We start from the raw sequence: 11452 nt of genomic DNA, 5'->3' as shown, positions 1-11452 counted from the left end.
CAAAAATGCCAGGAGGGCTGTGTGGATAAGCAAGGAATTCCTGAACAACCTCAAACACAAAAAAGAAGCCTACAGAGAGTGGAAACAGGGTCAAATAACCTGGGAGGAATACAGAGAGATTATCCAAGCAGCCAGAGATCAGGTTAAGAAGCTGAAGTCCTGATAAAAGGAAACCTGGCCAAGGTCACTAATGGCAAGAGAAGGCTAGGGAAAATATTTCCTTCCTCCACAGAAGGAAACAGGAGACCTAGTTAGCCAGGAGAAGGTTGAGGTATTTAATGACTTTCTTGTTTTGATCTTCACCAGTAAGTGCTCCAGCAACACCACCTGAGCCATAAAAGACAAAAGTAGGGACTGGGAGAATTAAAAACTGCCAGCAATAGGAGACCGTGTTTGAGACCATTTAAGGAATTTGGATGTGCACAAGTCCATGAGACCCGATGAGATGCATCTGCAGGTTCAGAGGAATCTGGTGAAGGAACAGTTAAGGTTTATTTTTTGCAGAATTCTTTGAACTAATTTTTTCCTTTTATGATCTGTTGATTTCCTAGTGTGATGACTCTCAGTAATTCATGAGGTCTGTATTTTCAGTATAGCTTGAAGCAAGAACCAGAACTTACACATTGATGTACTGTGGCAAAACAGTGAATAGCAATGCTGGCTCAGATTCCCACAGCCAATGCAGACATGTTGATGCAGTGCTAATGAGTGCCTGCACTAATGAGATTTGTTTCTCAACGACTTCAACTGGATGAAGCATTTTACGAATATAGTTGTCCAGCTTCTAAATCCAAGACTGACATACTTAGCACTTGTTTGACTATCTCTGATAACATTCTACATTGTCTATGGACTTATATTAGAGTTTATGCTAGAGAGAAATTTATGGACAGTTAATGATGGGCTGTGTTGCCAGCCAGCCTTTTTGTTGTATGGGTAACAATCACGAGACATGTACTGTTCATTATCTACTTCACATCTGATAGGCTCTTATTTCGTAAATACACAGAAAATCTCAACAGCTGCTGTTAATGTGCTATTGCTATCTATCATGAAATACACTGGTCAGCCTCAGAAGCAAAGAAAAAGAAATATGATGTCAGAAGGATAACTAGACCAAAAATTGTAGAACCTCTACTCCAGTCACCCTCATATTACTGGACTGGGAATAAAAGTTGCTTAATTGGGAACAACAGTCAAATTTTAGGGCATAATATATTACACTGGTAAGGGCAATTTAGGAATATTTTCATTCTATAGAATATTTCTGTATATCACAATTTGTGCCAGGAAAGTTTCCATTGGCATGATACAGTGTTAACATACAAAGAAAAACCAAACATCTGTATTCTAGGCTGAGAATGAGTTAAAACAATATAAATAAAGGCAAAAAGAAAGAAAATCATGACACTGATACAGGGAACAAGATTTCTGGTACTCCCTTTGAAAGAAATATTGGCTCTGCCTTTGAATGTTTTCCAAGGCTGCAATAACAATAAAATCATAACATCAAGTTTCATAAAGAACAAGGCTAATGTTCCTTTCTTGCCTAAGTGACAATGAGATCTACTCCAAATGACATTATTTTTATCATGAAGATCAGGACTGAGCAACTTCCTGAAAATGTTTTTGGCTGGATTTAAAACAAATTATTCATTAACAGCTTTCTTTAGACGGAGAACATGGATGACAACACTGAACTTGTTTATAGTTTCCAGCAGCATAGACATCCAGATTTCAAGATCTCTTGGACCTGTTGAGGTGTATATTATTTCTCTCAATTGAGGTCTTTCCCTCTATGTAAGGCTCATCCAGGTTTGAAGAAGGAAGCATTCATCTGAACAAGCAAAGCATAGAATTAAATAAAGAATGATTAATACATCTAGGAAGTTCCAAAAATCATGGGGCTACATGGAGAAATGATGTCTGCAATTCATCTGAAAGAATAATTTTTAATGTCTTTTTTTCTCCTCCACATCTCTCACAGCTTTATCTTTATGACTACTTCCTTTAGAAGCTGGAAAGGGACTTTTTACAAGGGCATGTGCTGATAGGACAAGGAGTAAAGGCTTTAAACTAAAAGAGTTTAGGCTTAGATTGGACACCAGGAAGAAACTCTTTTCTGTGAGGGTGGGAGATCCTGGAACAAGTTGCTCTGAGAAGTTTTGTATACCCTATCCCTGGAAATGTTCAAAGTCAGATTGGATGGGGCTTTGAGAAACCTGGTGTAGAAAAGGTGACCAAGACCATGGTGGAGGGAGTGGAACTGCATAGTCTTTAAGGTCTTTTCCAATCCAAACCTTTGCATGTTTCTGTGAGTTTCCTTTGCAAATTCATTTCTTCATCTGTAAAATTTTTATAGGACTTCTCTCATTGCCCTTCCATATACCTGTGCACTTTATTTTGTCTCCTTCAACAGACATTTATTCCAGGGCATTCCTTTCTGGAAGATGTCATAGAATCATATATCAATTTAGGTTTAATGAGACCTCTGGAAATCATGTAGTCCAAGTTACTGCTCAAATTGTTTCAATGAGAGTAGATTCGTAAAGACTGTATCTAGAGAAATTTTGAATAAAGAACTCCAAGGGTGTCTCCAAGGAATAGAGCTGTAACTGAACAAATTTTATGATATAGAAAAAATACCTTAAATATATTCCAACATTCCCATGATACAAGTTCATATATCACTAGGCATCTCCATACTCTCCAACCAGGAAAGAAGTATACTGAGAAAGGTAAAAAAAGACAATAGTATTATTGTTGAGACATCAGTCATTAACACTTCAGGGATTAAATAAGACAAATACTTGTGGATCCCTTCCAACTTAGGATCTTCTATGATTTTATGACTTGTCTGAAAAAATAAAAAGGATTAAAAACATCCTCAATGAACGTGATGTTGATGATGTCTTACTAGCAGCAATGAAGATTGACCTTTCCCCATCTGGCAGATGACTGCCTGGTCACAAAGATTAGTTGGTTGTCTCTTTGTGCTTTGTGAGCAAATAAATGTTTGGTCTATAAGGCATTAGTTCCAGTCACCCGTTCTTTGAGCATTAGCCAATAAACTATTGTGCTGTTCTTTAAGTTGTGCTCATCTTACTTTATCTCACTGTCTGATGAAGGATATCCAAGGAAAGAGATGCAGAGAGAGACAAATACAGATCCAGCATTACAAGAAGATTGTTGCAGGCAGCATGGATGTTCAGTCTGACTATCCGCATGTGCTTTAACAAATATAGCAAATGAGAATATATGCTGCATGACTGCCCGTTCCTATAGTGAGTTTCCCTAAACAAGAAGTTTTCATATACTTCTCAGTTTGGTTTTCTTTTTACTAGCAAGAGAGTATGAAATTTGGGAATACTAGGTGGTGTCTTGTCTGCTGTGTGTCAAGGACAGAATGGAGCTCTTACCTTCGTGGTAAGAAGGAAGATAAAAGTTATCAGTACATCTCTTGCAGCACTAAGTGTTTTCATTTTAACTGAGTGAAAAATATCCAAACAAACAAACAATGGAAAAAGATGCCTTTCACTCTCTTTGGTCTTCAAGACGTAGATCCATTCTTAATCATTCTTAGTTTTCTGTTGCAAATAGGAGCAACTTTGTGATCTTCCTTATTCCTTTTCTCTTTGGACACAAGAGCAAGGAGAGATTAGTCTTTTCATCTCTAACAAACTATTTTCTTGACAGCCAACCGATTAACTGTTTTTCTTCTGGTCCACTTCCTTTTGCACTTCGCATTTGGAAGAGCATAGAACTGGTTTTAAGCACTGTAAGGGTTTCCTTAGCATGCTCAAAATATTTTTGAGCTACATCATTCATATAAATTATTGTACCTTTGATTTATGTAATTTGTGTGCCTGAAATGGATGATTTGTTTCATTGACATTACTATAAGAAAAAACCCCAAACAATGTTAAAATTAAGCATTAATAATTCATACATTTTTTAGACATTTGTTTCAGTTAAATAAAATAGAAATGTAGCCACATAAAAATCCATACATTTTTAAGCTGATTAAATCAATAAAGTATGATCTCATGAAGGTTTTTTTTATTATACTTCCTTCCTATGGTAACTGACTTCAGAAAAGCAGTTTCTGTACCTATTTTTGTTTTGGAACACTGCAAAACTATAAGTGGATTTATTCAAGATAATTCAAAACATTCTGTTACCTCTAAAGAACAGTGTTTTTTTGTAATGATTTATTATTATAGATATTACAAAAATAATAATAAAAAATAAGCCTAAACATTCTGTCCAGTTGGTTTAACATGAATAAGATAACAGCATCAGCCTTCACAGTGGAATAAAATGTTTTAATTTCTTTTTCAAAATCTGATTATTTAATTGAATATACTTCTAGAATTTACAGCTTCAGACGTAAATCTGGAGAAATGTGTGTCATAATATCCATCTCAATTTATAAAGACTTTCAAAAAGTGTGAGGAAACCAATACTTAAAGAAATTGTTTTGTATGATTTAAGGTTTCACTGATGATGAAACAACTGCTGTTTATTGGTGGGCAGCAGAAAAACAAGACAAAGGCAAATATGTCTGAAAACATACAAAAATAGGGAACTTTAAAAAACCATATGTACTTACAGTCTGAACACCACCATCTATTGCCAGTGGCATTATACCAAAAAGAATTTCATCTTAAGGCACAACTATGAAAATCTTCAAAATAAAGCTAACAAGACACATACATATGTCATCTGAACATAGCTCTCATATCAGTGCCTCTAAATAATCTATATGCAACTAGAATGAAAGACTATCATTTTTTGTTAAATTTATCTTCATTATGTAGTTTGCATAATCTGGAGCAAGACATTATAAAGAAGGAATTAGTGTTTAGTTAAATTCAACATATTCACCTTCTCTTCTGATTAAAGCAAAATCAGAACCAGGCAATTTAAATAAATAATACCATATCACAGAATTATATAGAGTATTACAACTGTGTCCTGGGATAACTAAATGATGACTTTATGACTTTATTCCCATTTTTCTGTTTAGCCCAGAAATAAGTTTTTCACCTTTAAGACTGGTTCTGAGAGTGAAGGGAGAGGAGAGAAGAGGCACAAAGTTTGTTTTCAGAAACTGCACTTGCTCGCTCACATCCTTCTCCTGGGCTGTGTTGGCTGCAGACAGATGGCGGGACAGAGCTCTCCTTTGTTTTTAGTAAGTTTCTAGCTAGCTGAGGCAGAGAAATTCCCTGGACTGTAGTTTTCTTTTTTTTTCCTTAGAACTGTTTTGGCCTGCTCTGGACTGACCACCGAGAAGAGCGCTGGCAGCTCGCACCTTTGGCCCACCGTGCCGGGCCTGGGCTGCGGCATTTCCAGCCGTGCCAGAGGCACTTATAAGAGACTGAGTGAGCCGAGCTACAGACCATGAAGGGGACTTTCTGAGTTGGTTACCTCTTTTAGAGCAGCAAGAAGTTTTATTGTTCAATGTTGTTATTTTTTTTGTGCTAGTGGATGCTTTACCTATTAAATAAACAGGTTTTTTCCACTTTTCTCCAAAGAAATACATTCCCAAGCCAGTTGAAGGAGGGGCTGCTTGAATCTGCTTTCTAGAAAAAAAAGTTCAGAAGTTTTCTCCCAGATTTGCCCTAAACCAGGACAAACTGAAAAAATAGAAACTGTGTTTACCTGACAACTATACTATATGTATTCCTGTTCTGGTACTAAAAAATGCCTACAATTCAATATGAGTAAGTCCCATATACTTCCAACTGTATCAATAGTGAGGAAAGGGAAGAATGAACTGGAAAAGCTACATCCTGTCTTAAAAAAAATGCCATCTGACTTTGAATTAATACTGTCCTAGAATTGTAACCACTGTAGAATTGAAGTCGCACCCAATTTTCACATAGTTAATAAAAGCTGTTCACAAATTGAAGTTGGGGATACAAAAAGGAAAAAAAAGGGTTTTGATGCAGCTTTAGTTGGAAGGCAGATTTACTTATTAGTAATGTCTCTTGTAGCTTCCCTTCCCTCTCACGAGGTGTGGAGGGTGCAATTTCAGTGACTCTGCTGTAATTCTTCTATAACTCTTCCACAGATGCTTTAATGTCAATCAATCCCATCTCTCTGTAGTAGCTGACTGTCTCCCTAGTACTGGAATTCTATTCATTCAATCCATATTGAATTCTGTGGATGTATTAAAGGGCCACTTGGCTAGCATGGGGAGGACAGTGTTGATTGACCAGGCTTCTGTACGAGAATTACAGTAGAATTACAGCACAGATGCAGAAATTACAGCCTGCAGCTCCATAGAGGAATTTAAATGGAAATGGTGCTGGAAGGGAAGAATTGTATCTATAAGAGACATTGCTAATAGTAGGAAGGTCTCCTGAAAATTAATCTTCATTAAAACAATTTGGGAGAAAAATAAGAAAGTTAAAATTCATTTTGAAGTACATTGATTTTAAAAAGAATACAAAATCATTAAAATATACTGTGTCTTTTTTAAATACTGTTGGAAACAAACTGTTTTTGTAAGGATTCTAGTAATGTTATGCTGTTCTGACAGCAGTACTGTTCTATAGCTTTGATCATCTAAATATCAGGGATACATTAAAATCTAAATAGCAGGTTTTGTGCAGAGAAACAGTTAAAGTGTATTGATTAAAAAACACAGTTTGGCATTTCCTTCCTGATTCTTCATTCTAGTGACAATTTAAAAACATACATACATAGTTTTCTTAAACTGGAATTTCTTATTTCAACTACAGACTAAGCAGATTTTTTTTTTTTTGGAATTTCAGATATGTTATTAACATCCACAGACCAAAATCACAGACTTTAAAACAGGGCAAATCCTAATTTTGTCTTTTGAAAGTGATTTAACAGAATTTTAATGCTTTTGAGTTAATAAATGTGTTCTAACTTAGTTATATTTTATGATATTAGGATCACTACTGCATCTGGGCATAGTACGGTGATTCAAAAACCTCACTGAGTGTCATTGGGCTTTAATTTGCTATGTTATGAAATTCAAAAATATATTGTCTATGCTATGAGGGACACATTTAGTAAAAGATTTATATTATCCATCTATATCTTCAAAGTATTTTTGCAGTATGCTGTAGCTTTCAGCTGCCTCCTTTTAATTTTTGATACAGTAGTTTTCTTATATAATCTTATATAAAACACATATTAAGTAAGGAGATTCTTCCATCCAAATCTTCCAATCTAAAATACTTTTCTCCTACAACTTATCGATTATTACCATCATTACTCTGCTTACCTCTTTGGACCCTTTTCTATTTTTGCTGTAGGTATTTAATTTTTTTCCCCCTTAGTCAGTTTCATCAATTTTGCTCCCCAAAATAAATAAGATCTACTATATATTCAGATCAATAGAAAATAAAATTAAGTGGCATTTTTTTCTTGATACAAAATACCTGCCCCAGAACAGACTGCATAAAAAGGTTTTACTGAAGGATTATTATAAGCTTTGATTAACTGTTGTACAAATTAATAATACTGATACAAGTTCTCTAAGATATCAACTTATAATTTTTAGTATGGGTATGGATAGAGTTAATCAAACCAGACTTTGGAAGATCTAGATACCTTTGTTCTCTCTGATCACAATTACTCTAGGCATAGTTATGTGACTACCTCAGAGTTAATGGCTGGATGGAGTTGTGTTCTGCTTCTGGTAAGGAACAAAAATCTCAAGATTCTGAAAATCATGTTTTTGACAGAGAAACAGAGAGGATTCAGTGTTTTTTGTTTTGTTTTGGTTTTTTTTCAGGTGCTTATTTGCCCTGGCTGAATTATTACCTCTTCCATTCTGGACAGTCCACTGACATTACTTCACCCTATGCATATCACCTGTGTTTGGTTGATTGAAGAAGAAAGCTCACCAGTGACGGATGCTATTTGCTTCGTCTGCACTTACAGTTATGCTTCTCTGTGACTTTACAGAAACAGTGCCAATCCAAATGGTGAGCTGAATAATTTCCATGCTTAAATTTTAGGGACTCTTCAGGCACATGAGGAAGCTTAAGTCAGCTCCTTCGATGAGGTAGCTCTTCATCATGTGGCTACAGTCTGGGATAATCAGAATTGTGGTTTTCCATATCACAGCAGTTTGGATTGTGTCTTCTCTTTTGTCTTTGCTCCTCCACTTGTTTATCCCCCAGATTTCAGCTTCATGCTATTTCACCGATGCTTTTGTAGACTTGGTGTAGCTGTGGAATTGAAATATTACACTAAACCACTTACTAAAAGGGCCTTACCATAGAAAAAAGGAATATTTTTAACACAATAACTTTTCCCATCACTTGCTCACAGAAGGACACAGAGTGAAAAAATACAGAAAATATAGTGCAGGGGCAGGATCAAACAGGTAAAGACAACTTATTCTACAATTATTTTATTTTTATGATATAAAGAATGCCCCTGATTCTTTTAGAATTTCAATTAGAATTACCTGTTGAATGTATTCCCTCATGTTTGTTTACTAACACACCTATGCAACTATTAAGATTTTATTCTTTGGTAGGGCCTTTGGATGGGGTTTTTTATCCCGAAAGCTAGACCTTATTTTTCTTAGTCCTGGCACACAAGGTTTTAGTGTGCTGTCTTAAGTTTCTTGTATCAATTCTATGCTCTTAATAATTTCTTACGTTTACTGCTCGCTTGATATTTTCACATTTTATTTCTAATTTCTTACTTCACTTTGATACAAGTGAAATTTCTTCAAGTTTGTTCTCCTTCTTGAGAGATGGTGTTCTCTTATCTCTGGGCCTTGTTTGAAATCAAGACCAGTTCTTTTCTTTCAAAGAGATAGTAAAGGTGTGTGAAATTCTTGCTCGTTCATTTGGTTTCTTAAGGGAAGTTATGCTAGTTATTTTTCTTTTACTTGAACTCTGACATATAAGGAAAGTCATTCAGAAATCTAATGAGAAATCATAGGATATTATGCTTCCATTATGCATCCTAACCTTTACTGGGAGGATTTATTTGTATGGAAGTTACATAGCCTTTGCCAGCTGAACAAAGGTAAAGCTGTGCACGCTGACTAGTGTGAATGCAAGTATACAAAACGAAAATCACATATACTTGTACAGATTATGCTTTATGTGTTCAGAAAAGGTCTTACAGTGTAGCTTTCCTACATTTGTATGACACGGGTGCAGTTAAAAAAATATTTTTTATTTTAGCTGTAGGCTGAGTCACTTCTAAGCTGAGCAATATAATACTGCCCTTGGTCAGAATTAGATGAGAAAATATGTTATGATGTCAGATTTATTCATTGAACTCTATTTTTTTTTTTTTTCAGTGCATACCATTAGATCTCCATATCAGGTTTTAGGATATATGGAAAAAAAATTCAATGGAATTCTGCAACAAACTACCAAAGCAAATAATATAGAATAGAATATATTATATAAATAATGTCATATTATGACATTTGATTGTTTTGTTTCTATCTGTGGCATAATACAAAAAAAGGACATGTTTAATGAGAATATTAATAGTGTAATGTTGTAATAATTTTGACAAAAGAATGTGAATATGCTGTGCCAGCATTTGACAGAATTTGTGTGACTGTTTTAATAAGAAACAACTTTTACACGCCTCACTGATGCCTGCACAAAACCTATGCTTGTATGAGACTAGTCTAGACAATGATATTAATGGCTTCAGCTAACGTGAGGTACAGACTGGGAAAAAGACAGGAGCTGTCTAGTTTATGCTCATTGTAAAGAAAAGTAAATAAGGCATAGCAGCTTGGAGGAAGTAATTAAGGCTCAAAATAAAAGTGAAACCCCTGAGATTTATTAGATGTTCCTTACTTAGAATTATTTGCATAGTTTTGGAAATTTAACTGTTCCTGATTAAACATATAAGAATGACCAGGAGTGCTTTCCTTTTCCTGTACCTACTTAGAAAATTGCAACCTTTTCTGCCAGATATGTATATTATAGCTATCCATTCCTTTACTGTCTCTTCATTGGGCTACTGAGAAAACTGGTATGACCAGCAGGGCTAGGAAAACCATTGTCCTGCTGAACTCAGCACTGGTGAGGCCACCAACTGTAGAAGTGTGTTCAGTTTCAGGCCCCTCATTTCAAGGAGAACATTGAGGTGCTGGTGTCCAGAGCAGCACAGCAAAGCTGGGGAAGAATCTGGAGCACAAGTCTTATGAGGAACAGCTGAGGCCACTGAGGCTGTTTGGTGTGAAGAAAAGGAGGCTTAGAGGAGACCTCATTGCTCTCTACAATTACCTGAAAGGAAACTGTAGTGAGGTGGTGCTTCATCTCTTCTGCCATATTTCAAGTGAAAGGATGAGAAAAAATGATCTTAATTTGTGCTAGGGGAGGTTCAGATTAGATATTGAAAAGTTGGGTTTTTTTCACTGAAAGGGTTGTCAAAGCACTGGAATGGGATGCACACAGAAGTGGTGGAGCCACATTCTCTGGAAGTGTTCAGGTGGTATCTGGATGTGGCACTTGGAGATCTGGTTTAGGGGTGATTATGGTGATACTTGGTTGACAGTTGGTCTGGGTGATTTTGAAGGTCTCTTCCAATCTTGGTTATTCTGTGATTCTGAATTAGTCTCTGTAAAAAATATTACTATTGTGATTATTCAGAGACTGAGCTGGATTTGGATGTGCTGCTCACATGACATTTGTGGCAGGTTAAAACATTTTGTTCCTATCCCACTCATCTCTCTTTTCTTAATTTTTTCCCTTCCTTACAGAAGATCACATTCTACCTAAAGGAGGAAAACTTCACTATTATAAAATACCCAAGACTATTTTAATTGTCTAGACAAAATCCTTTTAGAGAGTTATGATACATGCACACCTGACAGCAAAGCAGAGGAGGTCAAATTAAGAAGTAGTAGGTCTCCATGTGTGACCTGAGGAAGATAATCTGTTGGCAGAACTCTGCTGCAGCCACAGAAGTTTGCCTGACCAATCTGATGTGGTCTATATTGACCTTCAGTACTTTGGATACATTGCAGAGCACTGACTATGTCTTCTTTTCCAGATTGTGCTTAAGTATGTGTATTTTGACTTTAATATACAAATTTTCTTACCTGAAAGATTTCCTCACTTTTTTCACAAATGAAATGGGAATAAATTTATCTGCTCTTTTCTTGAAATTTTAAGAGTCCAAAGACAAAAGTTCTCTACAACACTTTTATGACACTTTATTTGTTAATACATCAACAGAAAACATTCTCTGATATATAGCTTGAACTTTTTCATTCTTACTTTAATCCTATTACTGCTAAATCCCTGTTTATCATCCTAAATTATTCTTCTCCTGCCTTGAATTTACACTCCCAAGATATTCAGGAACTGTTATCAAGTCCCCTCATTTCAGCAAAGAGGAAGTAATGATATATTTTTTGTAAGAGGAAGCTGTGATATATTTAATATTTATATATTTATTTCTGTATTTATGTATC

Source organism: Anomalospiza imberbis, chromosome 1 (assembly GCF_031753505.1).
Source record: "Anomalospiza imberbis isolate Cuckoo-Finch-1a 21T00152 chromosome 1, ASM3175350v1, whole genome shotgun sequence".
Taxonomy (NCBI): Eukaryota; Metazoa; Chordata; class Aves; order Passeriformes; family Viduidae; genus Anomalospiza; species Anomalospiza imberbis.
This window is presented reverse-complemented; position numbering follows the sequence as displayed.